This window comes from Macrotis lagotis, chromosome 1 (assembly GCF_037893015.1).
Source record: "Macrotis lagotis isolate mMagLag1 chromosome 1, bilby.v1.9.chrom.fasta, whole genome shotgun sequence".
Classification (NCBI taxonomy): Eukaryota; Metazoa; Chordata; class Mammalia; order Peramelemorphia; family Peramelidae; genus Macrotis; species Macrotis lagotis.
In genome coordinates, this window is record NC_133658.1 from 62,727,975 (window position 1) to 62,755,917 (window position 27,943).

The 27,943-nt window shown below is 41.2% G+C and overlaps 1 protein-coding gene and 1 long non-coding RNA gene across 4 annotated transcripts in view; one reads left to right on the forward strand and one right to left on the reverse strand.

Moving 5' to 3' along the window:
- CTCF (CCCTC-binding factor) overlaps window positions 1-17,310 on the reverse strand; it is a 73,294-nt gene extending 55,984 nt beyond the window's left edge. For 2 of the 3 annotated variants that reach the window (XM_074202393.1, XM_074202378.1), the window contains exons 1-2: window positions 17,240-17,310; window positions 9,024-9,144 (exon numbers count right to left, since the gene is read on the reverse strand). The gene's annotated coding sequence lies outside the window, so the exon portion shown is untranslated. Of the gene's footprint in view, window positions 1-9,023; window positions 16,376-17,239 lie in introns of those variants that run through there. The other variant, XM_074202386.1, reaches the window with a different exon arrangement.
- LOC141499725 (uncharacterized) lies at window positions 16,674-27,091 on the forward strand. The gene is made up of 2 exons (XR_012471744.1): window positions 16,674-16,854; window positions 18,050-27,091. It is a non-coding gene; the product is annotated as an uncharacterized LOC141499725 (long non-coding RNA).
- The last annotated feature ends 852 nt before the right edge of the window (window positions 27,092-27,943 follow it).

Consider the following 27,943-nt stretch of genomic DNA (forward strand, 5'->3'; position numbering starts at 1 on the left):
GATCTTGTGTTGGGGGAGGTGCTGGTTCACAGAGGTTTGGTGTTGGGATCCCTAGGCTTTACTCACTGAGTTTATTAACTCCAAGTGGGCCAGCCAGTAGGGAGTACTAGAGGCTGGAACTCACCCTCCAGTAAGCCCTAGACCATCAATCCACAGCCAAAGCCTCTGCTCCCCAGTTGGCTCTCAGACTGCCCCTGTTGGTTCTCTGTGCCTGGTTCACCCAGGATCCTCAAAGACAGACCTTGAGGTAGGTGTTCTCCTAGCTTCTCTTTTTGGGTTTTTCCAATAGAATTTCTGTTAAGGTTTGTTTCATATTATAAATGACAGAAGACCTTAGCACAGGGCCTGTCTTCTCTCTGCCATCTTGGCTGTAAGTCCAGAAATAGGAATATTCTTTAATATTTTTCATTTATAAGACACTATAAATATTTCAAAAAAGTTTTCCAACAGCCTATTCAGTTCTATATGTTCCTTTACTCTGATAGTGTCCTCATCTGGTCTAGATGACTTCTAAGAATCTAACTCTTCTAAGGATCTGTAAATCTGGATTTAATCTATTTTTATCTTTTGAAAATATAATTATCTGGTTTCATTATATCAAAATATTTATTCAAAAAAGTATTAAAAATGGGGTGGCTAGGTGGCCCAGTGGATAAAGCACTGGCCCTGGAGTCAGGAGTACCTGGGTTCAAATCCGGTCTCAGACACATAATAATTATCTAGCTGTGTGGCCTTGGGCAAGCCACTTAACCCCATTTGCCTGCAAAAACCTAAAAAAAAAAAAGTATAAAAATTATGCCAAACTTTAAAATTAAGCATTAATAAGAATGCTAAAAAAATTTAGTCATAAAGGCATAGCTAGTAGCTGAGGTATCACTAAAGACTGATGCATTTTGACAGACAATTCTCAACAAACTCTTCTAAAAAAATAACACCTCCCCACAACAGTAAATTTATTGTTTTTTTTTCAAGGAGGAGAAATGTGTTAAAACTCTGACAGTACAGGCCTAACATTTAAAATTCTATTTGATTAGTGTTCTGGTATCTCTTAATGGTGAATTTACACTGATGTAATTGCTTTTTTCCCCCCGTTGCTCCCTTAGCACTTTCTTCTTTAAATTTCTTCATTGTCTGAGTTGTTGCTAACTCCAAGAAAAACTACTATCTCCATTTCAAATTTTTCAGAGGTGGGGTGGTAGTGAGGTAGAGAAGAGGGAAACAGACATGGTAGACTAGCTCTCCATGTATAAGACAGTGGAGAAGCAAGAACTTCTAAAGATTCACTCTTTGAGGGGTGGCTGGGCCTTGGAGTCAGAAATACTTGGGTTCAAATCTGACCTCAGACACTTAATAATAATTACCTAGCCTTGTGGCTTTGGACAAGCCACTTAACCCCATTGCCTTGAACAAAAAAAGATTCACTCTTTGAAGCAGAAAACCAGTCTTTTTCTTTACTCCATGACTTACACTTGGAAAGTCCAAATGACCTGCTAATATTTCACAGCTTATTTTCTGAAGAGGCTTACACTTACTATTCAGTTTCTTTCTCCTTCCCACTTTTTCCCATTAGTGAGCCTGTGGACCCTCACAGAACAGAACCACTGAAAGAGTTGACTACAAGTCTCAAAAGAGTTCCTACACATCAAATCAAGCACCAACTTTATGGCGGACAGAAGTAGAAGAATCCATAATCCCAGAATCCCAGGCTCTCATGGAGAAGAGACCTTCAGACCATTCTGTCCAACATCCTTCTTTTTAAAGAGATATTTACTGGGTCATGGGGATTTACCCTCATAACAGGGTGAGAACTATGGAGTGGGCATTTTAATGCCTACTGGCTCTACTTCTAGAAAAAAGCACAAGCCAAAACCCTCTATTCACCTCCTAAGAACCAAAAGCTCTTACTTCTTGGATGTAGTCTAACAAGCCCATAAAAAGAATGGAAATGAAATATTTTCAGTCTTTTAGAATAAAAGTATGAGAAAAGTTATTTTTCTTGTATTTTAAAAAGCAGACATATAAATCAGAACATATAAATGCAATTATTATATTACTGTGCTAGTACAGCATAGAACAACAAGCACCTGGATGGAGGAGAGTTGGTTCAAACTGTAATGGGAAGCACATAAGTGACTGATATAATGGGTCCTCAGCAAGAACTGACCAGAAAACATCATCACCTTTTCTCTTCTTCACTCAATTCTCCTTTAAAAACGAAGAGAAAAATCAAGGTTTTTCCATGACTAAGAGTGACATGTCATTTTCATACAAAGGCATGACCTAATCTAGAAATATCAAACACATGATCAGCACATGTTCAGAACCAGATTATAAAACAGAATTGGCAAATGGTTAACAAAAATTTGGTAATAAAATATTTAGAGTGGCAATCTTATGAAACAAAAAGAAATTAAGGTAAAAGAGTGAGTTCACGCTATCAAAAAAGATAAATTGGGGGGTGGCTAGGTGGCGCAGTGGATAGAGCACCAGCCAGGGAGTTATGAGTACCTGAGTTCAAGTCTGGCCTCAGACAATAATTATCTAGCTGTATGGCCTTGGGCAAGCCACTTAACCCCATTTGTCTTGTAAAAACTAAAACAAAGAAACAAACAACAACTGAAAAAAAATAAAAATAATAAAAAAAATAAAAATAATAAAAAAAAGACGAATATTCAATCATGCCTGACTCTTAACCCCATTTGAGTTTTTCTTACCAAAGATACTGGGGCGGCTAGGTGGCGTAGTGGACAAAGCACCGGCCCTGGAGTCAGTAGTACCTGGGTTCAAATTTGGTCTCAGACACTTAATAATTACCTAGCTGTGTGGCCTTGGGCAAGCCACTTAACCCCATTTGCCTTGCAAAAAAAAAAAAAACAAAACCCTAAAAAAACCCCCACAAAAGATACTGGAGTGGTTTTGCCATTTCCTTCTCCAACTCCTTTTAGAGAGAGTAAACCAAACAAACAAGATGAAGTTACTTGTCCAGAGTCACACAGCTCCTAAGTGAGACTGGACTGCAATTCAAGAAGATTAGTTTTTCTGACTTCAGGCCAGGCACTCTATTCACTATGCCTTTTGACCTAACAATTAACAATCATTAAACCTAATGGCTAAGTGGTGAATGACAAGCATGGATAACTAAGTATGTAACCAAGTAAGGATGTAATTTATTACTGAGTCCTGGAGTCTGAGATCTAGTCACAACCAATTCCTCAATAAAGGAAATAATTTACTCATTCAACACCTATACTGCACCCTTTGAATGTTTATGGTTTAAATTCATCTGGAGGGCCTAAACTTTGGACAACTAACTTCTAACAAATGAGTATTCCTAGAGATTCCATTCGGAATTTCCTAATATAAATCCAAGTGCAGAGAACAACTGGCTTCTTTCTTACTTCCTTCTGAGTAAAGAGTACAAAAGCTCCTTCTGAATCACATATTCTTAGAACAGGGAGTTGAATACCCCATTTTCTTTGAAACCTAATGCATGTTTAAGTTTGATAACTTAGAATGATAGGGGAGGGCTATCATTTGAGTATTTTCACCTAATCCATTTATGAATATACACTGTTAGTTTATTGTGATAAGCTGAGAATAGTTTATAAGAGTAAAGATAAATATGCACATATTAATACTTGGAAAATATGTATCACCTTGAAAATTTTGCTTGTAGCCCACCTGTCAAAAACTAATAAGTGGTAAACATATAAATTAAAACTACTGGTGTGGTGACCTTAAGACTTTACTCCCATTGCAATCTGGCGAATGAATAAGTTGAAAATCTCTTACACTTAAACCAGACCCATTAAAATTAGCATGACTCCTTTAAAACAATTACCCATGGGGAATTCAGGGAAGCCTGGAAAGATTTGCATGAATTGATGCTGAGCAAGATGAGCAGAACCAGAAAAACATTGTACACCCTAACAGCAACATGGGGGTGATGATCAACCTTGATGAACTTGCTCATCCCTTCAGTGCAACAACAAGGGACAATTTGGGGCTCTCTACAATGGAGAATACCATCTGTATCCAGAGAAAGAATTATGGACTTTGAACAAAGACCAAAGACTATTACCATCAAATTAGGGGGCAAAAAACCTGTTATATTATTATGTAATTTTACTATCTCATACTTTATTTTTCTTCCTTAAGGATATGATTTCTCTGTCATCACATTCAATTGAGATCAATGTATACCATGGAAACAATGTAAAGACTAACAGAATGCCTTCTGTGGGGGATGGATGGAGGGAAGCAAGAATGGGGGAAAAATTGTAAAACTCAAAATAAATAAAATCTTTCTTAAGAAAAAAAAAACAGGGGCAGCTAGGTGGCACAGTGGATAGAGCACTGGCCCTGGAGTCAGGGGTACCTGAGTTCAAATCCAGCCTCAGACACTTAATAATTACTAGCTGTATGGCCTTGGGCAAGCCACTTAACCCCAGTGCCTTGCAAAACCCCCCCCAAAACAACCAAAAACAACAACAACAATTACCCATGGGGCAGGAAGATGGTGCAGTGGATAGACCATGACCTTGAAGTCAAGAGGACCTGAGTTAAAATCTGATCTCAGACACTTAATTCTTACCAGCTGGGTTACCAAGAGCAAATCACTTAACTCCATTGCCTAACAAAAGCGAAAAGAGAAAACAATACCCTTTAGAAAGGGACAGACACCATTATGTTTAATCTACCATTACACCAAAAAGTTCTCAACTTGAGATCCCAATGTTTTTTTTTTTTAACACATGTGAACAAAGCAAAGTCTATCAAAGTTATGGCAGACTCCATGCATAACCTGAGATAAAGTAGCAGTGCGGTTTGGCATTATTGTGTAGTCAGAACTTGGGGTGAGAGGTGGGAACAGGTGGTTTGACATGCTAGTTTTGTGACTGTGGGCAAGGCTTTTCCTCATCACTGATTTTGGGGTTGAAGAAAGGGCTCTGAAGAACATGTTAATGTGAGTTAACTTTATTACAGGAAAAGAGGAAAAAAAACCATTATGGCAAAGTGGCATTAACAATTGCCCAAATTCCCATTCTGCCCTTAAGATACTTAATCTTACAGAGTATACAAAGAAAATACTGATTCAAGTCAGAGGACCCAGATTTTAATTCCACCTCTAATCAAATCACATCACCTTAATGGCTCTCAAGGTTTAACATCTATAAATCTTCCTCCAAGGTCCCTTCTAGCTCTAAATCTGTGGTTTTATGTGGTAGGCACATGAATTTTGTCCAGGAAAGGTTTATGAATATGTTGTATATGCCTGATCCCTATCTCACTATTATTATGAGTGAAGCTAATATTTGGTACCCAACAATATAAATCTGCCCCAACTATATCATTAAAACGAATGAAACACCTGGCACATGATAGATGTTATGACTTATTATATGTTATGACTGACTGATTTGGTGGAACTTTAACAGCTGGCCTGTGGAACATACTTGCATTTCTCTACTACTAGGAGAAATAGAAGCTGGTGGATCTGTGTTCTTCTAAGGTACAAACATGATGGGCCCATGGCAGAAGTGGCAGGCCAATGGGCTGCCTCAGGAAGGGCCCACTGGTTATAGCTTCAATACTGAGACTGGGTCTATGAGAACCATTTCCAGCCTAGATCAGACAGGGAGCTCCAGTCTCAAAAAACCCCCCAATGAAATAATGTCAGAATGCAAATTAAATTTAGCAACCAAACAGAAGATTGGAAGGGAAGTCCAGAAAAATGGTAAAGCCCTAATAACTATGGAACACATGAATCTAGAATCAAAATGGCAATATAACTATGGTTTTGAGTAGGATCACTTCAATGAAATAATCAGGACACAAATTAATACCCCTCCCAATTTGTACATGTGACAGTAAATATAGGTATCCACACCAAAGACTAAATTTATCCTGACAAGGGACAAAATTTGAAGAAATCAGTCTTAATACTTTATTGTTATAATGTTACCTACAAAGAAAAAAATTGTAAATATTCATTAGAAAAACAGCTCTTCCCTGGGTTTTTCCATTACTATCAGTTGACTTTAAATGTTTCTCAGATTTTCAGTCTAATTAATCCTAAGGGATAAGAGATAAATCTCACTCTTTCATGGTAAAAAAAAAAAAAAAGCAGAACAACTGAACTTGCTAGATTCCAAAGCTGAGATTTTCTGGGTATTCTAAACTGATTTTGATTGAATGGGGAAATGCTGTCAATTGTAATGATGACTATGGCCTTAAAAGCCAATTAAGGTTTATGGTAATTTTTGACAGGGCAGCTATGAAAATAAATATGCAGTATATAAAACAGAAACTTATTATTGCTCATAAGTTTATCCAATCACATTTTTAAGACCTCAAAAATCAAACATAACTCTAATGGTTGGTTTATTCTTAACCTATGTTATTGGACATATGATAACTTTGTAGTACGATGTTGCTACTAAATATTGGTTGCCAATCCATATTACAAATAATTTGGGGAACAATTTAGAGACTATTAAATCTTAAGGAGCGGCTAGGTGGATAGAGCACAGGCCCTGGGGTCAGGAGTACCTGAATTCAAATCCAGCCTCAGATACTTAATAATTACCTAGCTGTGTGGCCTTGGGCAAGCCACTTAACCCCATTTGCCTTGCAAAAACTGGAAAAAAAAATAAAAATAAAAAACAAAATATAAAAAAAAATTAAATCCTAAGAGGACAGGATAGGATAGCCTATCTTTCTAAACAAAGCTAGTCTGAAATAAGCGACTGGTGAATTGGCAGCTCATAGACCTTTTCATGTTTCAGTATGCAAAATGAGTATCATTAAAATCCACATTAGTGAATACAGGATGCAAAGACTATATATAATCTGAAAGTAGGCAAATGAACCTGCCTCCGAAAAAATAGGCAGAAGAGGAAAAATTTTTTGTTGAAATCATTCATTCAAAATATATATATATAAGCCTATTTATATAGAGCAATTATTTCCTTTATCATTTTTTTACTGTTACTTGTGTATGGAACTTTTCTCTATGGATATAGTTTTGAATATGGTGCTTTCCCCTTACTATGTAAGAGTCAAATCAACAAGCCTTTTATAAAGCACTGAATATATGCCAAGTCCCGGATACAGGTAAAAAAACTGCATAAGACCTTCCTAGGGGTGATCCAAGAAAACAATGAGTGTTAAGGAAGACCTTAAGATAAACACTCTTGGTGGGGCAGGAACTAAGGCCCTTCCCCCCCCTCCCTCCACATTAGGATATTAAAGGAAAATTGCTAAATATCTAATATAGAGAATGAGAAATTCCAAGAAACAAAGGAGGATTTACATGAACTGATAGCAGAGAGGAAATATGCAGAACCAGAAGAATACATACACTTTGAAGCAAACAGGTATAGGGGGCCTTTCAGAGCCAAATTTTCTCACCCAATTTTTATCTTCTCTTTTGAGACAAGCTTTATCTTATACGTGTAGACAATAGGGATCTGATTTTGGTATGAAATCTGATTAAGAGTTTAAATATAAATATTAAGATAACCAATAGTATCATTTACTTAACCACTTAATGTATGGAAGGAATACTAATCAGAAGTCATTTTTCAAAATTCACACAGCCAAAACATACAAGAAAGGATGGTATTTATGACTCAAAAACCAGCTAAAATACTATTATCAAATCTATATAAGTTTATAGTCAAGCAGCTCAGATTTACTTTTAGTTTATTTATAATTCTAAAAAAATTTCAGTTTGTAGAGATAACTGAATTCATTATGTCCAAATCTTAACTTTTCATTCTTTTCATTCTCCCCAAAATGCTCCTCCCTCTCTGACCCCCCCCTTTTTTTTTTAACATGGCATCAATCTTCTCCCCCTCACCCATGCACAAAACCCGGGCAAGCACTAGTACTCATCCCATGTAGTTATTAAATCCAGCAGATTCTACCTCTACCTCTACTGTGACATATTCCTCACACATCTCTTCTCTCCTTCCTATCAACATAATCCAGGCCTTCATTCCCTTCAAAGACTAGACTAATGTGTACATTTCTAAAAACCAAGTGATAACTCCTTGTGCAGAGTAGCAAGGTGGCACACAGTGGTCAGTTTAAAATCAGAGTTCACCTCCTTCCCAAAGTTGTTGTAAGGTTCAAAGAAGATACTATTTGTCAAAGGGCTTAGCACATTTGTCAAGCAGATAAGAGGTTCTAGAGAAATGCTTCACCTCCCCTGTACCCCACTCACTGACCTTCCCATCATTTCCCTCCAACCAGTTAGGACTCTCTCTAGGACCCACACCAGCTGTGGAGCTTTCCTGACTATGTCCTAGCCTCCACCTTTGCCAAACCAGGACTCATTTTTTAAGATCCATCTCAAATGCTACATGAAGCCTTTCCCAGATAACCAAGGGATTGGGTTGAATTTCTGCAGAACTCTTCACAGACCAGCAGTTCTTCTGACCTCCACAACTCTATGGGGTGGACATTACAAGTATTAACCCCAATTTAAAGATGAGAAGATAGGCATAAGCCCCCATCCTCTCTCAGCAAGAAGAGCTAGTTCTTTGTATAGCTCGTACTATTTGATGTAAAAGATGAAGTTCTAATTGTCTCCTCATCCAGAAATTCTAACTCAGAACCTGAGCCAGTCAACAAGTATTAATGATGCCCCTGCTGGGTACCAGGTGCTGGGCTAAATGTTTGAGATAAAAGGAAGGCAAAAGCAGTCTTTGTCTCCAGAACCTCAGTTTCATAGTCCCAGGGGGCAAACATCAGAAAAACTATACACAAACAAGATCCACAGAGGATAAGTTGGAGATAATCAAAAGAAGAAAGGCTTCCTGTAGAATTATACCCTTTTCAAGAACACCTAAGAAAAAAGCCCTGATGATTCTAGGAAAGAATTTCATAAATCGGTCATTCACCATCATTTCAAGAGTCAAAGTTATAATACATTCAAATCTGGCAAAGGACAAAGAGGGAAAAGAAAACAACCCATATTGTATCTATTTCTGAGATCAAGAAAAGAAAACATTTACCTTTCTGTGCCTGCAGAGTCAGCTTGTGGAAAGGAAACAGTATCCAGGTTTCTTGACTCCAAGTCCTCAATGATTGGTTCACTACAACATCTTGACCCTCTGCTGAAGATCAACATTCATTCTAAAAGAATAAGGAACAAATTATTGTTCAACACAACAAAAATGTACATATCACTGGCAATGAGTCTTTCGTGGTTATCCATCAGCAACATTATTTGATCCTATCCACAAATTCAAATAGCTAAAATGTTAAACTTACAGATACTGTGCTAATTATAGAAATCAGCTTTGGCAAAAAATTTGAAATTTCACAAGCTGACCATTCCTGGGAGACACATTAATGCAGTCAGGTGAATTTCAGTCAAAGATTTAAGTTATAGATATCTCAGAATGTCCAATAGGAAAAAAAAAAGCCAAACATACTCCACAAATTACCAAAACTTCATAAAACAAAGCTGATATATATATAGTACTACTTAAGGTAGAAAGGGGAAAAGCTCAATTGAGAATGAAAATAACAATATAGGTAAAAAGGTAACTAAAAGAATCATTATATATTTTAAGTAATCTATATCTCATATAAAAGAGGATTAATTATGAGCCAGAATGAAGGTCAGTTTCCAATTTCTTGAAGCCTGCCCCATCCCACCTCCAGGACCTTGGCTTTTTGCCCCTGGGTAGTCACTTCATTCTACTATGACTCCCATCCCACTCTGAATTTCTGGCTCCCTTTCATGTGCTGTCTTCTTCCATTAGAAGTTAAAGGCCTGGGACTGTCTCCCTGGCTTGTTATTTGCATCTTTTGACATTAACTCAGTGCTTGGTACCTAACTACTTAATAAATGCTTTTATTATTTTTATTTGATGAAAATAATCAAGAAGAGATTCTTATGTTTGTACCAAACCAAAAAGCCCTTGATGCCTGAAGAAAACCTCTCTCTGGGTTCTGTACTGTGTGAAATCATCTAGCTAGTCCCTTGAAAGACATGAGCCAGGTTGTGAAGAAGGTAGCACTGGCTAGTGATTTGTAAAAATCAATATAAAACTTCATAAAGTCAAGTGCTGCAAAAGGGTGACTTAAAGGAGTTATACAATTTTGAAAAGAGTCACCATGGGAGGCAATACATTGACTCCAAGGAAAGTGTCATTGCTCAGAGCTCTTTAAGTCTTCCAAAGCCCATAGCAGATTCTTTTGAATTTCATCAACTGTCACAAAACTGTTTTCCCCTTGAGGCCAAATTTAACTTTTAGGAACAACCAAAAAGTTTATCAAAGGCAAACGTGGGAAAGAATTCTGGTTAACTCTGGTATTAGTTTAAAAAAAAAAAACAACAGAACCAAAAAATCCCAAAACCAAAATACCCAACACGACCACAACCATAAAATAAGACTTATAGCCTGTAAACAATTACACAGTGGCATTCCGGAACATGTTTGGGGGCAACAATGGCCTCATGGGAATACTGAATAAAGCAAGCATTCACAGTCTCCTCTATCTAACAGGTCAACATTTATTTGGATGGGGGTAAGCTCAAGTCTTTTTTATTTTATTTTAAAGTCATGACTTTCTATTATCTTTATAGATTTAATTTCCAAATAAGAAAAGGGAAAGATTACTGGCACCTTGCCTCAAACAGTGAAAGCTCCTGGAGAGGAAGAAAAAGAGAACAGTCAAAAGATAAAAAGACCAAAAAACTAAGTGGTCTCAAGATTAGAACACTATACTAGATGTAACAGTTCTTTTACAGTCTTAGCCACAGAACTTAATTTCATTCTTCTAAATTTAACTTTTACTTTACTTTTTCCCTTTAACAAATATTAATTTTCTCTTTCCATCTCCCCCAAGGAAAATAAAACTTTGTAATAAGTATGCCATGCCAAACAAAACTAATTCTTGCATTGATCTTGTCTCAAAATCTGTCTTACTGTACACCTTGAGTCTATCACCACTGTCAAGAGATAGGAAGCATAGTCTACATTTTATCAGTCCTTTAGAATCTGGGTTGATCTTTGGATAGACAGGTCTTTCAAAGTTGTCTGTCCTCATATAAATCGTCTTCCTGGTTCTTTTCACTTCACTGAATCCATTCATTAACAAAATTTCTCATGACACTACTCTTCCTCATTTCTAGGGCACAACAGTATTCCAACACATTTATATACCATAATTTATTCATCTATTTCCCCAAATGATGGAAATGCCCTTAAGTTTCCAGTTCTCTGCCATTCTAAAAGGGTTACTTTGAGTATATGTCTATGCTGTTCTTGTTTGGTCTCTTTGGAGGGAGTCTGCAGGCCTAGCAGAGCTATTTCTAGAAGGGTAAATAATTATTTATTAAGCACTAGGAATACAAGAGGGGAAAAAGCCTGGTCCAGTCCTGAAGGGGTACACGAGCAAATTCATACAAAGTATATCCAAGAAAAATGTAATAGAATGAAGAGGGAGGTTATTTTTAATAGTTTAGGAGGAGTTTCCTGAAAATGACTTGAAGGAAGCCAGGAAAGTCAGTAGGTGGACTGATGAGTAAGAGCCATGGTGGGGGAGGCCCCTATGGCCAGCAACCTCCTGCTGCTTTGGATCAAAGAATGCCCCTCAAAAGAAAGGTACAAGAAGGGTGGTGGGGGTTGGGTCCCCTAGGTTATAAAGGGCTCTGAATGCCAGAGGAGCTTGTATTTTTTTTAAAAGGTTTTTGCAAGGCAAATGGAGTTAATTAAGTGGCTTGCCCAAGGTCACACAGCTAGGTAATTATTAAGTGTCTGACACCGGATTTGAACCCAGGTCCTCCTGACTCCAGGGCCGGTGCTTTATCCACTGTGCCACGTAGCCGCCCCAGGAGCTTGTTTTGGATGAAATAATCTTTGTAAAGCACTCAGCAAAGTTCCATAAATATTAGTTGTTGTCATCATCACCAACCCTGAGGCAAGGAGTCATTAGAACACCCTGAGGAGACAGTCAAGTGGTCTGAGCTGCAATTTTCAGGGAGAGGGGTGAATGGAGAAGCCCTGAGGCAGGCAGAGTCCTAGAGCTCACCCCAGTACACATGTGAGGTGACCAGGGTCTGCACCAGGGGCCGGAATGGAGATGGTATACTCTTTGGATGTAGGGGGTGAAGGATGGTGAGGAGTTCAAGATGTGGATAGTGCTGCCCTCGGTTGGACAGTTACTTTTTTATAAACTTTGCCAAAGCGATAAGTATGAGATAACCTCAATGCTGATTTAATTTGTACTTCACTATCGAGTTACAGAATTTTTAAAATATGGTTTATAGCTTGGATATCCTTCCTCTAAGAATTATCTATTTACATTTTTGATATCAACTGGGGGGATGGTTTTTGAAATAATTGTTTATGGATCATAGAGCTGAGATCTTTATTGAGAAAAACTTGCTGCAAAATTTCTCTTCAAATTTCTGCTGTGTTGATATTGTTTATGCAAAAGCTTTAAAAACTTTTTATGTAAAAATGTTCTCTTTTTCTCTTCTGTGATTCCCTCCTTCATCTGTCCATAGTTCTACAAGGAATTTCCTAGGTCCTATCCATATTTTCTTTCAGGTTTCTCTCATGCATTCGTGTTGCTTTCTATATTTATTCATCTGAAGCTTATCTGATTTTATGATATGAGGTACTGGCCTAAACTTAATTTCATTCTTTAACCTATCTGTTCCTGTTCCTCTATACTTGCTGCCAAAAGATCCTTCAAGAGGATACCAGGGATATGGGGATAAAGAAAAATGTTGCAACAGAAGGGCTAATGCAAAGCATATGAAGCAAGAAAAGGGTATCAGACTGAACCAGACCTCATTATTTCCAACACCAAAACTGTAAGGATGTCTGACATATGGTTGTTAGTTTGTCTATCTTTACAAAAAGGATTGGGAGTGCTGGGAAGTATCTATACAAGTCAAGAAGGAGGTGTTGCAAAGAGGTTCCTGATCCTAATAAGACAGCAGAGTCAGTCCTGCACCTGGACTAAGCTTTGGACAGAGCCTTTTTATCATTAATCTTCATTAGTTGAAGAACATATTTTTCCTTCTAAGGATGTCTCAAATTTCACTTTTCTTGCCCTGTCTGCAGCATGTGACACTGCTGATCATGCTCCCTCTGGACACTCTCTCCTAGTTATCCAGCTACTGGTAGCCTCTGACTGCTCAAGTCTCCTTTGCCAATTCTTCATCCATGTTTTACCACTAACTGCGGGTGTCTCCCAAGGTTCTGTCTTGGAAACGCTTTTCTCTCTATACATGTAGTTCACTTGGGTTCAGTTTTATCTTTATGCCAAGATCCAGATCTACACGTATATCCAGCCCTAATATCTCTACTGAACTGCAGTCAGCGTATATAACATAATCACAACAGAATGAATTTATCTTTTCTGCAAAGCCCTCTCCTCTTCCTCTAAAAGCCCCTTTCATCTCACAAACTCACCCTCAGCATTATGCTCAATTCAAATCTGTTGTCCTGTCTGGTTGTTTCTATTTTCACAACATCTCAAAGTACCTTTCTTTGTACTCATGTACTTCAGGTCCTTGTAATATTTTCTGGGTCTCCCCCACTCTGTAACATCTTCCATTCACTGGTCATGGTAACTTTTACAAAGTATTGGTCTGACTATGCCATTCTTTGCTAAATGAGTTCCAGCTCATCCCATTCCTTCCAGCATCAAATATAATGCTCTGCTTAGCCCTTCAAGCTCTTCACAAACTCAACCCTTCCCATATGTCCAGTTTTCTTCCAGCCAGCTCTAGTCATGTACAGGCCTACTTGTGCTTCTTCTGACATCCAGTAAATGGCTCCTTCCCATGGTGGACCCCCTGCATGAAATGTTTCCCTGGCCTCCTTCCCCAGCAATGGGAGGCCTTGGGGTGCCCATGCTGCTAGTAGCTGCCTCCCACCCACCCTTGTATGTGTCTCAATTCAACTCATCAAGTTATTACCACACTACAACAAATGCTTCTTGAGGGGAGAATCAAGAGCTGATTTTCCTTTGAGTCCTAAAAGTTACTATAGTGCTCAGCACATAGCAAATGCTTGCAGAATGGCTTTCTTCAGAAATGTCTAACTCAATGATAAAGTTGCCATTTCCTAATAATTAAAAACTGGGCCAGCTCTACAACACAGTTGCTAGGGTTTTTCAAAAAAAGATGTACAATGGGGGCGGCTAGGTAGTTCAAATCCAGCCTCAAGACACTTTATTTTACCTAGCTGTGTGGCCTTAGGCAAGCCACTTTAACCCCACTACTTTGCAAAAACTTAAAAAAAAAAAAAAGATGCCCAAAAGGTGATAACAAAAACAACCCCCTCCCCCCCCCAGTCCAGAGAACACAAGCCTTTGCCTTAACCAGTGGGGCCTGGAGACACAGCTTAAATCCAGGCTCAGACTTACTCTCTAACCTTGGGCAAGTCACTCAATGCAGCTCTGTCTGCCTGAGTTTTCTCAACTGGAAAATGGGGGTGATGATATACCTACAAGGTAAGGTTGCCCTAAGGTTCAAATGGCATAATTTATTAATATATGGTGGCACAATGCTGGGCAAATCCCCAAAGTGACCAGCACTGAAAAATTAAAATGAAGACCAGAGACTTAAACCAAGACAAGGAATCTCTTCTCATGTCCCTAATAAGGGAAGGTTATGCTAAAGGAACAGAAAAGTGGGTCACGTGGAAGTTTAAAATAATAACAATTTGCAAGTCTCTAAGTGCTTTGCATTTACAACTCATTTTAAAGATTTATGAAGTGGTCATTATTCATGCAGAGTAGAAGACAAGCTGATAAGCTTTGGTGTGGGCAGAGATGACAAACTTCGCTAAACTAAGGCTCTCCCAATGCAATACTCTACATACCCTAAACATCTGACCTCCAGTATCAGAGCAAAAAATGGAGAAAGGTTAAAGAGACTGTTCAACATCAAAGTGCTAGTAAACAGAATTATCTAGAACATAGACCAAGATACTTTAACTCCTGGTCTAGCATGGGTTTTTTGTGTTTGTTTTTACACTGATGAATCAATCTGGTCTTTAAATTATGGACAGAGAATATAAAACTAAGATATTTTCAAACAAACAGTTATATGCTTGAATTTCATACTAAACCTACTTAAAGGGCAGGAGGATGACAGAAAACAATTAATAGAAGAAAAAATATACACATACACACAGTCAAAGTTTAGTCAGAGTAAAATTTAAGTGTCACTTCAGTGATGCCTCCTAAAATCTCAGTTAGTAGCTGAAATGTGAACTATTAAGTGCTCATTATTTATTCAGAAACTAGGACCTGGAAAGGGACCCAGCAGCTCAAGTGAGAAATTCTTTGGAAAAGTGACAAAAGCAGTTTTCTTTAAAAACAAAAGCAAAAGCAGTTCACTCCCTTATAAAGAATGGATGAAATTCAACTGAGATCAGGTAGATTCTTGCACTTTTGATACAAGCTATAATAGTGTTAGGAAAAGGGCCCTGAAAGGATGAAATGCTTTACTTTGTATTTGCCATGGCAGGGTTTTCATTAAAAAGCATGTAAAGGGAGAGTAAAAGAACTCTCTATTGCCTTTTAGGTAAATGGTAGTTCTGAGAAACAAGGAATCAATCTAAATTTTTCCAAGCTAATTTAGATATCAAACTGCAGTTAAGATTTAAAGTGAAAGCACAGTGAGTCTGCGAATCATTATTTGCTACAAAATTGGGGTTGGCCACAAAGCAAAGTAAAATTATTCTATATAATGATTAAGTAGGGGAATAGAAAAATCACTGGAGAAATGGTTATGGAGTCCCTTACAGACTGACTCACCTTGGCTGTGCAACATAGGGGAGGGGACATTGCTTAATCTCTCTGAGGCTCAATTTCCTGATTGTATTATGAGGATATCACCATCACCCTCATAGGATTGTTCTACAAGAAGACCATAAACCTACTTTCCACTTTTACTTTCTCTTAGGCCTTCTCTCTCAACAACCAGCCTAAATTGCCCCGACTGTGCAAGTGTGTACAAATTAAATATTCAAGCTTAGAAAAATTACATATTTAGTCATTTCAAAAGGTCACTTCGTTAGAATGTGATAACATTTTATAAAACGAAGTTCTTCCAGTTAATTGGAAACTTCCCAAGATTTTCTTTTATCTTTGAGTTATTACTTTTGTCCTGTTGATTTAGGTTCCAAACACTTCTCTCAGGACCTAGTCTACACACCTCGGAGGAGACTGAAGGAAAATGAACTAAGAAAATCTTCCTAAAGATAATGTTCCTCTCAGGTAGCCAGAGAGAGAGAGAGAGAGAGAGAGAGAGAGAGAGAAGAAGTAAGTTTCCATGGCAGAGAAGACGAGCAGTCAGGGCAGGACAGGCGAGAGCCCAGTTGGGGTCCGGCCCCAGCCGTCTACGAGCGCGGGGTCCTGGAGGCGGCGGCCCGGGCTGCCTCGTGCAAGGCGGACCAACTGTCGGGGAGCTCCGGAGGCCTGGAGCCCCGGGAGCCCGCCGCCCCCTCGGCGGGGGTGGGAGACGCGGACGAGCGGGCGCCGCGCGGCGCGGGCAGGGCCCGGGCATCCGGCCGGCTGGGCCGGGCGGGCCCGCGTGCGCGGGGCGCGCGCGTGCCAGGCAGTGCCCGGCCGGCGCGCGGAGGGCGCTCTCGGCGGCTGGCGGGGCCCCTCGGGCGGCAGCGCCGCCTCCGCCTCCGCACGGCGCGCGCACACACACAGACAGACACACGGACACACACGCGCGCGCGTCGCCGGCCCAGGAGGAGGCGCCGCCGCGGGCCCCCGGGGGCCGGCCCGAGGGGAGGCGGCGGGGCCCGGGACCGGCGGGACCGGCGGGGACGGCGGCGGGGCCCGGGCGCCCACGAGGTGCCGGGGGGGGGGGCGCGCGGGGCGGCGGCGGGGCCGGGGCGGCGGCAAGGGCACGCGGGGCGGCGGGGGGCCGGGGCGGCCGGGGCGGCCCGGGACCGGCGGGCGGGCCGAGACAAAGGAAGGAAGATGGAGTCCGGGCCTCGAGGGCTCGGCCCCGCCCGGCCCCGGGCCTCGGGCCGCGCCGGGGCGGCGGCGTCGGGCAAATGGCGGCGGGGCAATGGCGGCGGCCGGCGCCGCGGCGGGCACCAGACAGGGAGACCAACACCCCCCGGCGGCGGCGGCTGGTGCCGGGGCTGCAGCCAGCGCCGACCGGAGCGGCCCCATCGTGACACCTAGAGGCGGCCCGCGAAACCTCCCTGCAAAGCCGCGTTTCCCCCCTTACCTCCGCGCCGCGCCGCGCCACACCCCCCCGCGGCGCCCGCTCCTCCGCCTGCCCGGCCGCGCCGGCCGCCCCGGCCGCCGTCCGCTCCGCTCCGGCCCCGCAGCCGCCGGCCGCCGCCGCCGCCGCTCGGAAACAGGCAGCTCCGCGCACGGTTTAATCGCTCCACAGCCGCGGACACAAAATGGCGGCGGCGCGGCGCAGTGCGCCTGCGTCGGGGCTGCCGGTCCTGCTGGAGCTGATAAGGGAAGCGGGGCGGGGGGGGGGGGAGAGGAGAGCGGGCCGGAGCGGGAGGGAGGAAAGGTGAGGAGAGGGCGGGGCGGCGCGGGGCACCATGGGAGGCGGCCTCAGGGCGCCAAGTTTCAAATGCCGGCGCGATGGCGTCACGGGGCACGCCGCGCGTCACGCGCCCGCCGGGCCCCGGGCCTCCGACCCCGGCGTGGTGCGCGGGTTTCCGCCGGCGTAGAGTCATCCGGGTCACCGCGTCCCGGCCCCCTCCGGCTCCTCCCCTCGCCCCGGGGCGGGGCGGGCTCCGGGCGGTAGGCCCCGGTGCCCGCGGGCCGCCGGGCGCGGAGGGGGCGGGGCTGCTCGCCCTTCCGGCGCCTCCCCTCCCCACCCCGCGCTGCAGGTGAGTCCGCCGCCGGCCCCCCGTGCTCCCCCAGGTGACGCCAGGCTCCCGGCCCGGCTCCGCAGGGGAGGCTCCCGGGCCCAGAACCGGGCAGGAAAAGGCTGTGTCCCCCTTCGCTCCCTCGTGCGCGGCTCCCTACTCTTCTGCCATTCAGCAGACATACCCAAAGCACCTTGTGACAGCAGATAGAAAGTTCAGGAAAGGCCAGGTAGCTGCCCTCCACTCGGCCTACTAGTCCACAGACAAGACACCCGGGAGCACGATATCGACAAGTTCCTCGGAGAGGTACAAAACAGAGGGGACCGGGGAGGTCCCGGGGGGAATTTGGAGGAGACTTCCTGGAGGACGGGAAATAATCAATAGTGTGAATAGTGATTAAGCTCCTGCTCAAAGTGCTGGGATACAGAAGCCAAAAGAACCCCAGTAGCCTGAAATCTACAGGAGCATGAAAATACAAGGAGAGAGGGGGCAGTCACAAGTACCAACATGGGGACACGAGGGGAGAAGCAAGTCCCCCAGCTGGGCAGCCCCATGACATGTCGGAGCTGGGCTCCCGCCGTAAATGGAAGTTTGGGAAGTTGAAGCACTACCTTCTGACTCCAAGGCCCGAGGATGGTGTTGAGGCAGAGGCCCAAGGCTTTTGGGACCTTGCAGGATGAGAAGGGGCGTGATACAAAAATTCCTGCTAGGTGAGAAACAGTATATGACAGACTAGAGCTCTAGGTAGGAATTCAGCCGATGAATAGGGAGAGAGGACATAATGTGTGCTGCAGGCTTGAAGAACAAAGTAACCAAAAACCCTGTTGTCAGGAACGCACATCACCATGGACTGGGGCTTCACTCTAGGACATTCACCTCAGCAGTGAGGAGGCCAGAAAAGGTCTGGCCTTTTACATAATTCCTCCTGCAATGATTATATCACTGGGATCTGATCACTATTAATATTTCCTTTTCCCTTTATAGATGCCTTATCCTGTGAGACCCTGGTCCAGGATTTCACATATATTCTTCTTTGAGGATCATCCAAACTCATCGTAGGAATTTCTATCTTCATATTTTGAAAGTGTCTGAGCAGCTTAGCTGATAGGTGAAGGAATCAGGAAGACTGAATTCAAATGTGACCTCAGACAGTCACCAGCTCTGTGATCCTGAAGGGGTCACTCAAACCTGAATGCCTCCAAAAAAAGGAACACTTTACAACTTACTCTTATTCCATGGCTGCCTCACCTTTTCTCCCTGTCTATGCCTTTCATGCAAGTCACATTTGATATTTTAGAATATTACCAAAATAACTCTTACACAAAAACATATATGTATGCTTGAATCCTTCCTATGCTTTCATTGAAAGTTGAATGCAGACTTGGTGGAGGCCCCTTGAGCCTAGTAAGGGATGCACCTGCACACTGAGAGCTGTAAAGAACATCTGACTTTTAGTTTATAACTGACTAAAGTTGCTCTGTAAACAATGCCACATTTAAGGCCTCTTGGTTCTCTTTAGCAGGACAGGGACTAGGGGCCTCTTAACCATTGTGAGCTGTTTACCACTGGTTAGACTTAGGTACTTAGTTTACTTACCAGATAAATTTAATTTAGCAAATGTTTATTAGGGTTTACTATATGCAAAACAATTCTGTGAGCTAATCTCCAGTAGGTAAGGCTATAGGGCTAATGGGGAGAACAATCATTACACATTTTACATAATTGCCATATAAGTCTCAGCCATAGTGATCAAAAATGCTTCTACAAAGGGACTGGTAAAAATGTTCCAAGGGGTCCTTGACCTAAAGTTTTCAAAAAACCTAATACCTTCTGTGCAGATGTTAGAAATCTCTCAAGATTTAAAGCTACAGGGAGGCTAGGTGGCATAGTGGAGCACCGGCCTTGGAGTCAGGAGTACCTGGGTTCAAATCCGGTCTCAGACACTTAATAATTACCTAGCTGTGTGGCCTTGGGCAAGCCACTTAACCCCATTTGCCTTGCAAAAAATTAAAGTTACAAACAGGCTAATGAAGGAACTTGTAAAAGTTATACAACTAGTAAGCTACCATGCTATCTGACATTTGTTCTCAAAGAAGACCATGACATCAAGGAAGTGGTAAGCATGTGAATTGGATTTGAGTTGGGGTTGGGGGTGTGCTAAATTACCAGCCTTACTCTCTTCTCCAGGGTCATTGATCCAGTGGCCCGATATAGATCAGGATAATTGGGGATGACCAAGGCAATCACGGGGTTAAGTGACTTGCCCAAGGTCACACAACTAGTGTCAACTGACTGAGATCACTTGATCAAGACCTCCTGTCTCTAGGGTTGTTGCTTAATCCATTTACCACCTAGCTGACCCTAGTTAGCAAAGTGAAGTTCACAGCCAGAATCTCTTGAATCCAAATCTGGTATTCTTTCTAATAGAAGAAGAAACTGCCACATGAGAAAGAAGTTAGGCCGAGTCATTGAGTTTTTGTTTTAACTTTAATGAACCAAGCTACCTGTTTATTTCTAGAAATTATGAATTTTAGACCAACTCAAATTCAAATTCACTTCAAGACTACTTTTTCCTCAAATTTCATTTTGTTTCTTGAATTTTTCTTTGCAGATAAACCACAGAAAAAAATTTTGTAAAGCTTTTTTGAGTGGACAGAAAAAAAATGGCAATTGAGCAGCCATGAAGTTGTATAGAAAATGTTTAAAACTACTTATAGCCTGATAAGTTCTGTCTTTTGTCCAGAATTTATTCAAAAGCCTATCAAAATGCTGACCCTTATCAGAGAGAGTTCCTTTGACCAAATAGCTGAAATACCTTAAGTGCCTGTCAAGAAATACGACTGGGAGGGGGCGGCTAGGTGGTGTAGTGGATAAAGCACAGACCCTGGAGTGTGGAGTACCTGGGTTCAAATCCAGTCTCAGACACTTAATAATTACCTAGCTGTGTGGCTTTGGGCAAGGCACTTAACTCCATTTGCCTTGCAAAAACCTACAAGAAGAAATACAACTAGGGAAGGCAGACTGAAAAAAAAATCATAAATGTTTTGTTAGAGAAAGAAGACCTGAAAGAAAAACTTCAAAATTGAATCTTGGTCATGCTTACTATGGTTTCACTGAACAGTTCTATTCTTCCTTATCTGTATACTTAAGCACCCTCTAAGTTCTTTAATTCTCTTTTCTTACCACTGTTAAGTTCTTTTGCTTTTTCTCTGTTTTCAAAACATCCTTACAGATTTCATTGAATTCAATTATCTGAGTAGGTGGAATAGGGTTTTAAATTCTAGGATATTCTGAATTACAATCAGAGGGCTCCCTTGAAGGCTGAGAAGGGAGTTAGGTGATCTGTAGGTCAAAGCAAACATATGCATAGTAATTACTTTGTAGCTAACTCCTTATCCCTCTACCAGCTGAGAATGGAAAAGGCATATGCACAGTTTTGGTCCTGCCTTTTGGTTTGCTGGTGTTGATCTACAACTCATTTGTGACTTAGAGATTGAGAAGCCAGACAGCCACAGGAGGTCAGGTGACCTGTCCCAGGCAATTTCAGAAGCAAGCTTCCTCCTGAGACTGGCCTGTCCCATCGACCACATTGCATCTAAGACATATTCATGACTAAGAGACAGTGATGGGATAGGCTCCCTTAACCTTGATATGGACATTAGGAAAAAGGAACTCTTCTTAAATTCCTCCCTCTTTTTGTTTTCAGAAATAGCCCTAGTCTTCAGGAATCACTTGTCTTTATTGTGTTTTGAGTCTTCTGACAGCAACCAAGTGTCAGTAGCTACTTTGTGTCTTCTGACAAACACAGGAGGCAGGAATTCACCTAGATCCTAGAGATGTTTTCCTTTGTGATGAATATAGGAAAAAAAAACTTTTTACTGAATATTTTTCTGGTATTAAAACAGGTCCCAGCTGCCACTGGATCTTCACTTTAATCTCCTTTTCTCCACTTCCTTTGAATATGAGGAAGCGCTCTTAACAAGGCCTGAAGCAGCTGTGACAGCCAAGCCTAATATGAGAAACAGTGTTATAGAGTGCACAGAATACTGGATTTGGAGGTTGGAAGACTTGGGTTCTAATGTTACCTTAGATTCTTATTAGGTGACCTTGGGCAGGTACCTTAACCTTTTTCTTCTTTGTTGTTTCTTTTAATAACCATTTACCTTCACAAGGCAAGCAAGCTGTCCAGCTAAAGTGGCAACTCCCCTGGGGAAAGACAGAAAGCAGAATGTTCTAGGTAAGTGAAATCTCCACCTCATTTCCTCTGGTTGTGATAGACAACAGGCCCTGGGAATAGCCCAGTGTCCTCAGCCATCATCTGGGAAGCCATACCTGTGGAGAGGATTTGCACAGACTGCTGCCACAGCTCCTGAAGGCCCTGAAAAGGTTTTTGCTTTCAGTGCCTGTCAGATTATCAGCATCAGGAATGGAGACCATCTTATTAGTGGAAATGACATCAAAGAAGAGGCATTAACATCTGCTTGGCTGCTACTCCCAATGTACCAGGGGATATGAGTTCAAATCTTGCTTCAGACTCTTGACTAGCTGTGTGACTCTGGGCAAGTCACTTCACCATTTTCCTCATCTGTTAAATGAACATCAATAGGGAATGGCATTTTGTTCCACAATTTCTGCCAAGAAAACCCCAAAGGAGATCATGGGAGAGTCGGTCACAATTGCACAATAATAAAACGTTTGTGTAATACTAGCCTATTATGTGCCAGGCCTGTGCTGAGCACTTTACAAATTTATAATCCTCCCAGTGCTGGAAGGATGGTTGTATTAGTTTAATAAATATTCTTTTTATCGAGGAAACTGAGGCAAACAAGTGAATTACCCAAGGTCACACAATTTGACTCCAGGGCCAGCTCTCTATCCACTTGGTTCCTCAATATGTTGTCACTCCAATTAGAATGTGAACTCCTTGAGAGCAGAGGTAAGTACAGGCCTGACCTTGGACAAGTTCAAGTGCCAGAGGTTCATAATGGAGTGTTGACCCTAGTTGATTGTTAATGTGCTTAACCACAACCTCTTATGAGAACTGTACACCCAAGATATTGCATTGTAGTTGGGGGGGGGGGTCATTTAATACAGAGACACAGAGGATATGGTTCAGGCCTGGGAGAAAGTTTGGAATATGAGGTAACTTAAGACCTGCTCATCTAACCAACAACTGCCAAATTCAGTTGTTTTTGAAGGTCCTGTCAGGATTGATGATACTCTACTCATTTACCTCTTTCCTCTGCTCAGGCTAAAATAACTCTTCCCTTTTCAGTTGGAGCCTAACAGCAACCCTGTAAGGTAAAACAGATTATTCCCATGTTACAAGAGAGCAAACTGAATACTGATCTTTAAAACTGGCTAAACTTTTTTTTTTGGGGGGGGGAACAGAGGGAAGGAGAGTGATTGCTCTGTAACATAGTAGGTACTTAATAAATGCTGGATGAAGACCTAAGACCACACTTCTACTTAGTGGCAAAGTCTATCTTAGATTGAATGGTGAATCCATGGGAATTGATACAGAGAATATAGGGAGGATGGTGACTACTAAAGGAGACTGAGAAGGCTTGTGCTGACAGCGAAACATGAGGTAATGCCACAAAAGCCCTAGGGAGAGACAGTATTTTGATGATAGTTGAGTGCTGCAGAGAGGTTAAGAAGGATAAGAACTGTGGCGACTAGGTGGTGGAGTGGATAAAGCACACTTGCCTTAGAGTCAGGAGTACCTGGGTTCAAACCTGGTCTCAGACACTTAATATAATTACCTAGCTGTGTGGCCTTGGGCAAGCCACTTAACTCCATTTGCCTTGCAAAAAAAAAAGGCAATTGAGTTTGTCAATAAAAACATCACTGATGACCTTACAAAAAGTTTCCTTTGAGTGTTGGGGAAAGAAGCCATAAGGCAAAGGCTAAAGAGTAGTAGATAAAAAAATAGAGGCAAAGGTCAATTTACAAAAAGTGACCAGATTAACAGGAGGAAATATTTTTAAGTAACTGTTAAAAAAGGAAATTGAACTAGCCAAATAAGACAGTATGCCTAAGTCAATTTACTCGACAATACCAGTCAAACTGCTAAAAGATTATAGAGCTAGGGGAAAATAGTAAAATTCATCTAGAGGAATACAAGGCTGAGAATGTCAAGGAAATTAATTTTTCTTTTAGTGGCAGCAAAGAGACCTAGCAGCTAGCAGTACCAAATCTTAAACTCTATAAAGCTAGAATCAAAGCAATCTGATAGTAAGACATAGAAATGTTGATCTTTGGAACAGATTAGGTTGGACCCTATACAAATGCAAATAAGGGTGATTGGTAGTTGATAAATTCAAAAGATCTAAATATTAGGGACAAGAATTCTAGTCATCAAAAAAGGAGAAAAGCAGAAAGCAGTTTGACAGAAACTAGGTATCATCCAATGTCACACACTGTCTAGGAAGAAAAACCCTAAACGGGAATGATTTAGACATGGTGACAGAGAAGCTTGGAAGAAATATGTTAAATCTATGAATAGAGGTAAAGTTTGTGACCAAAAAAGGGCTAGAAAGGTTCAGAAGAGGTGAAATGGACAGTTGTAATTTAAAGATTTTTTTTAAACCATTTAAATTTAGAAGAGTAGGAAATTGGAGGTGAGGGAATTTTTGCAGCATTTTTCTGATAAAGCCCTTATTTCTAATATAAAGTACAGACTAAGAGTCATTCCACAATAAATAAAGGAAGAAATTTAAAACCCACCCCATGACCCAATTTGAAACCGATTTCTTTAAAAATGAATTTATTAATTTTTAAAGTTGAGTTCCAAATTCTCTCCCTCCAGTCCCTCTCCTACCCATTAAGACAGCAAGCAACATGTTACTTATACATAAAAAGTCATGTGAAACAGTTCCATATTATCCATATTGCAAAAGAAAACATTTAAAAAGCATAAAAATAGTATGTTTCAATATGTACTAAGTTCACTCTGGAGATGGATAGCATTTTTCATCATGGGGTTCTTTAGAATTGTCTTGGATCATTATCTTTTTCAGAGTGGCTAAGGTTTTTACTCTGCACAATTTTTTTTTTGGGGGTTCTACTTCACTCTACATTGAGTATAGAATCTTCCCAGGTTTTCTGAAACCATCCTACTTGTCATTTCATCACAATCGTACATATACCACTATTTGTTCACTCATTCTCCAATTGATGGACACCCCCCCTCAATTTCTAGTTCTTTGCCAAAGCAAAGGCTGTCTCTCCTTAGGACACAGATTATGCAGTGGTATTGTTGGTTAATGGTATGCACAGTTTTAAAGCCTCTTGTCATAATCCCAAATTGTTCTCCAGAATAGTCAGTCCTGTTCTCAACTCCACCAACAATGCATTATTGCCCTTGTTTTTCCACATCCTCTCCATAATTGATCATTTTTCTTTTCTGTCATGTGGGACAAACAGAGGTATGAGGTATTTCAGTTTTCTAATGTGCATTTCTCTAGTAGTAATTTGTGCAGTTAAAAATTTTTTGTTTTTTTGGGGGGGGGAGGCAATGGGGATAAGTGACTTGCCCAAGCTCATACAGCTAGGTAATTATTAAGGGTCTGAGACCGAATTTGAATTCAGGTCCTCCTTATTCCAGGGCTGGTACTCTTATCCACTATTCCTTCTAGCTGCCCCTGAGCATTTTTTTATACGACTACCTATAGCTTGGATTTCTTCAGAATACTGCCTCTTTTTATTCTTTGGCAATTATTAATTGGGGGATGTCTTATTTTTGTAAATTTGACTCTGTGCCCCCTGTATAGTTGAGGCATGAGACCACATCAGAGAAACTTGCTAATCATTAGTAATTAGAAAATGCAAATGAAAACAACTGAAATAATACCTCACATCATATTGGCAAAATGAAAATGACAAAAATGGGATTATGGAAAAACAGACATATTACTGTATGATGTATGATGAAGCAGTTTACTGGTTAGCCTTTCTGAAAAAAATTGAACAGGGTATGCTGTTTGATGCAAAAATACTACTATTAGGTCTATAACCCAAAGAGATGAAAGAAATCAGACCTGAAAATAATTGAATTTTAAAAATTTTAAGCAAAGTGTAGACAAGATTGTACAAAAGTATTCATAGCAGTTCTTTTTGTGGTTGCAAAGAATTGGAAATTGAGGGTGTACCCATCAATTGGGGAATGGCTGAACAAGTTATGGTATATGACTACCATGAAATAATATGCTATAAGAAATTACAACCAGGATGGTTTCAGGAAAAAAAATCTGGAAAGACATCACACTGGTGCAAAGTGAAGAGAGAGTAGAGCTAGGAGAGTCTTATACATTAACTATGAAAAACTTAAACCACTGATCATGATGATGATGATCCAAGACAATTCCAGAAGATTCATGAAAAGTGCTATCTACTTCCAGAGAGAGAATTGAAGAACTTTTGAATGCAGATAAAACAATTGTTCAGTTTTTGCAAGGTAATAGGGTTAAGTGACTTGCCCAAGGCCACACAGCTAGGTAATTATTAAGTGTCTAAGGCCAGATTTGAACATAGGCACTCCTGACTCCAGGGCGGGTGCTCTATCTACTGTTCCACCTAGCTGCCCCTCAACTCATTTTTAAAAGATGAATGTTATCAAATTTTTGCAAAAAAAAGATGGATAGTTCAGAAAAACCTGAGAAGATTCATATAAACTGAGTCAAAGTGAAGTGAGCAGAACCAGGGAAACAATGTATACTTTAACATTAGAAAGATAAGCAACTTTGAAAAACTTCAGAACTTTGAGTAATGCAATCCCAGAGAACTCCTGTTGGAACATGCTATCTACTTCCAGATAGAGAGGTGATAGACTCTATTCAGATTATAGTATTTTTTTAAGCAAGGCCTCATGCACATATTTGTTTTGCTTGACTATATATGTAGAATTGATTTTTCTTGCCTTTTCAATAGGGGGAGTCAGAAGATAAGATCCGAAAGTAAAATAACTGAATCTTAAAAAATTAAATTGAGGCAAGGAGTCTTTCAAGTAGTTTACTGAGGGAAAGGAAGAGATATAGAATGGTAACGATAGCATATCTGGGGTGTTGGGGGGGAAGATAATGAGAAAAGTCTTGAAAACATCAAAAATGGGGTGGCTAGGTGGCGTAGTGGATAAAGCACCGGCCCTGGAGTCGAGTACCTGGGTTCAAATCCGGTCTCAGACAGTTAATAATTACCTAGCTGTGTGGCCTTGGGCAAGCCACTTAACCCCATTTGCCTTGCAAAAACCTGGAAAAAAAAAGAAAAAACATCAAAAATAGTATGTTACCAGTAATTTGAAAAGCAGAATGGAAGGACTGGAAATATAGGATTATGAGACATTACAAAGATGACAAATGAAAACATGAGAGTTGAAGTTCTTTGGGACTGAGTGAAGAGAACTATGGGCTGACAGTAATTTACTATTACTATTATTGAATATTTAAGAATGTTGGGTTATTGGACATAAAGATACAAAAACCGAGTTCTTTCCTCACAACCTTTCAGTATCATAAATGTAATTGTTTTTATTTTATAGATGAGGAAATAGAGGCATAGGTTGGGTCAGCCACACCAGAGCCAGGACCTGCCTTCTCTTCTAGGCAGTTGGGAGGCAGGAAAAGGACCAGGATGATGCAGTGTCACAGAAACCAAGGGAGGATAGAGTTTCAAGAAGTAGGTCACCTCTAGGATGTTGCAAAAAGGATAAATAGGGCAAGAACCGAAATAAAGCTTTTGGATCTGATTCTTCATCAGCAGTGACAGGATTAGACTAGATCTTCAAGGTCTCTTCCAGCATCAGTCCTTTCAACTGGTCAGGGAGGAGGTCATGGTGATTTTATGACTGATTGTAACTGCTCCCACTAATATGGGCCAGTCCCATATTAATAATAAATTATAGCATTTTAAAACATGAGAGATATTGGGAATAATCTAGCCCCATGCCTTTATTTTATAGAAGAGAAAATTTTGAGGCTTTAAAGAGATTTGTTAGGCTGCATGGGGAGTATCAGAGTTGCAAGCTGAATGCTAAGGCTCCTGACTCCCAGTCCCTTTTCTCTGCTCTAATGCTGACCCCGACCTTTCATCTCCCTTATTCC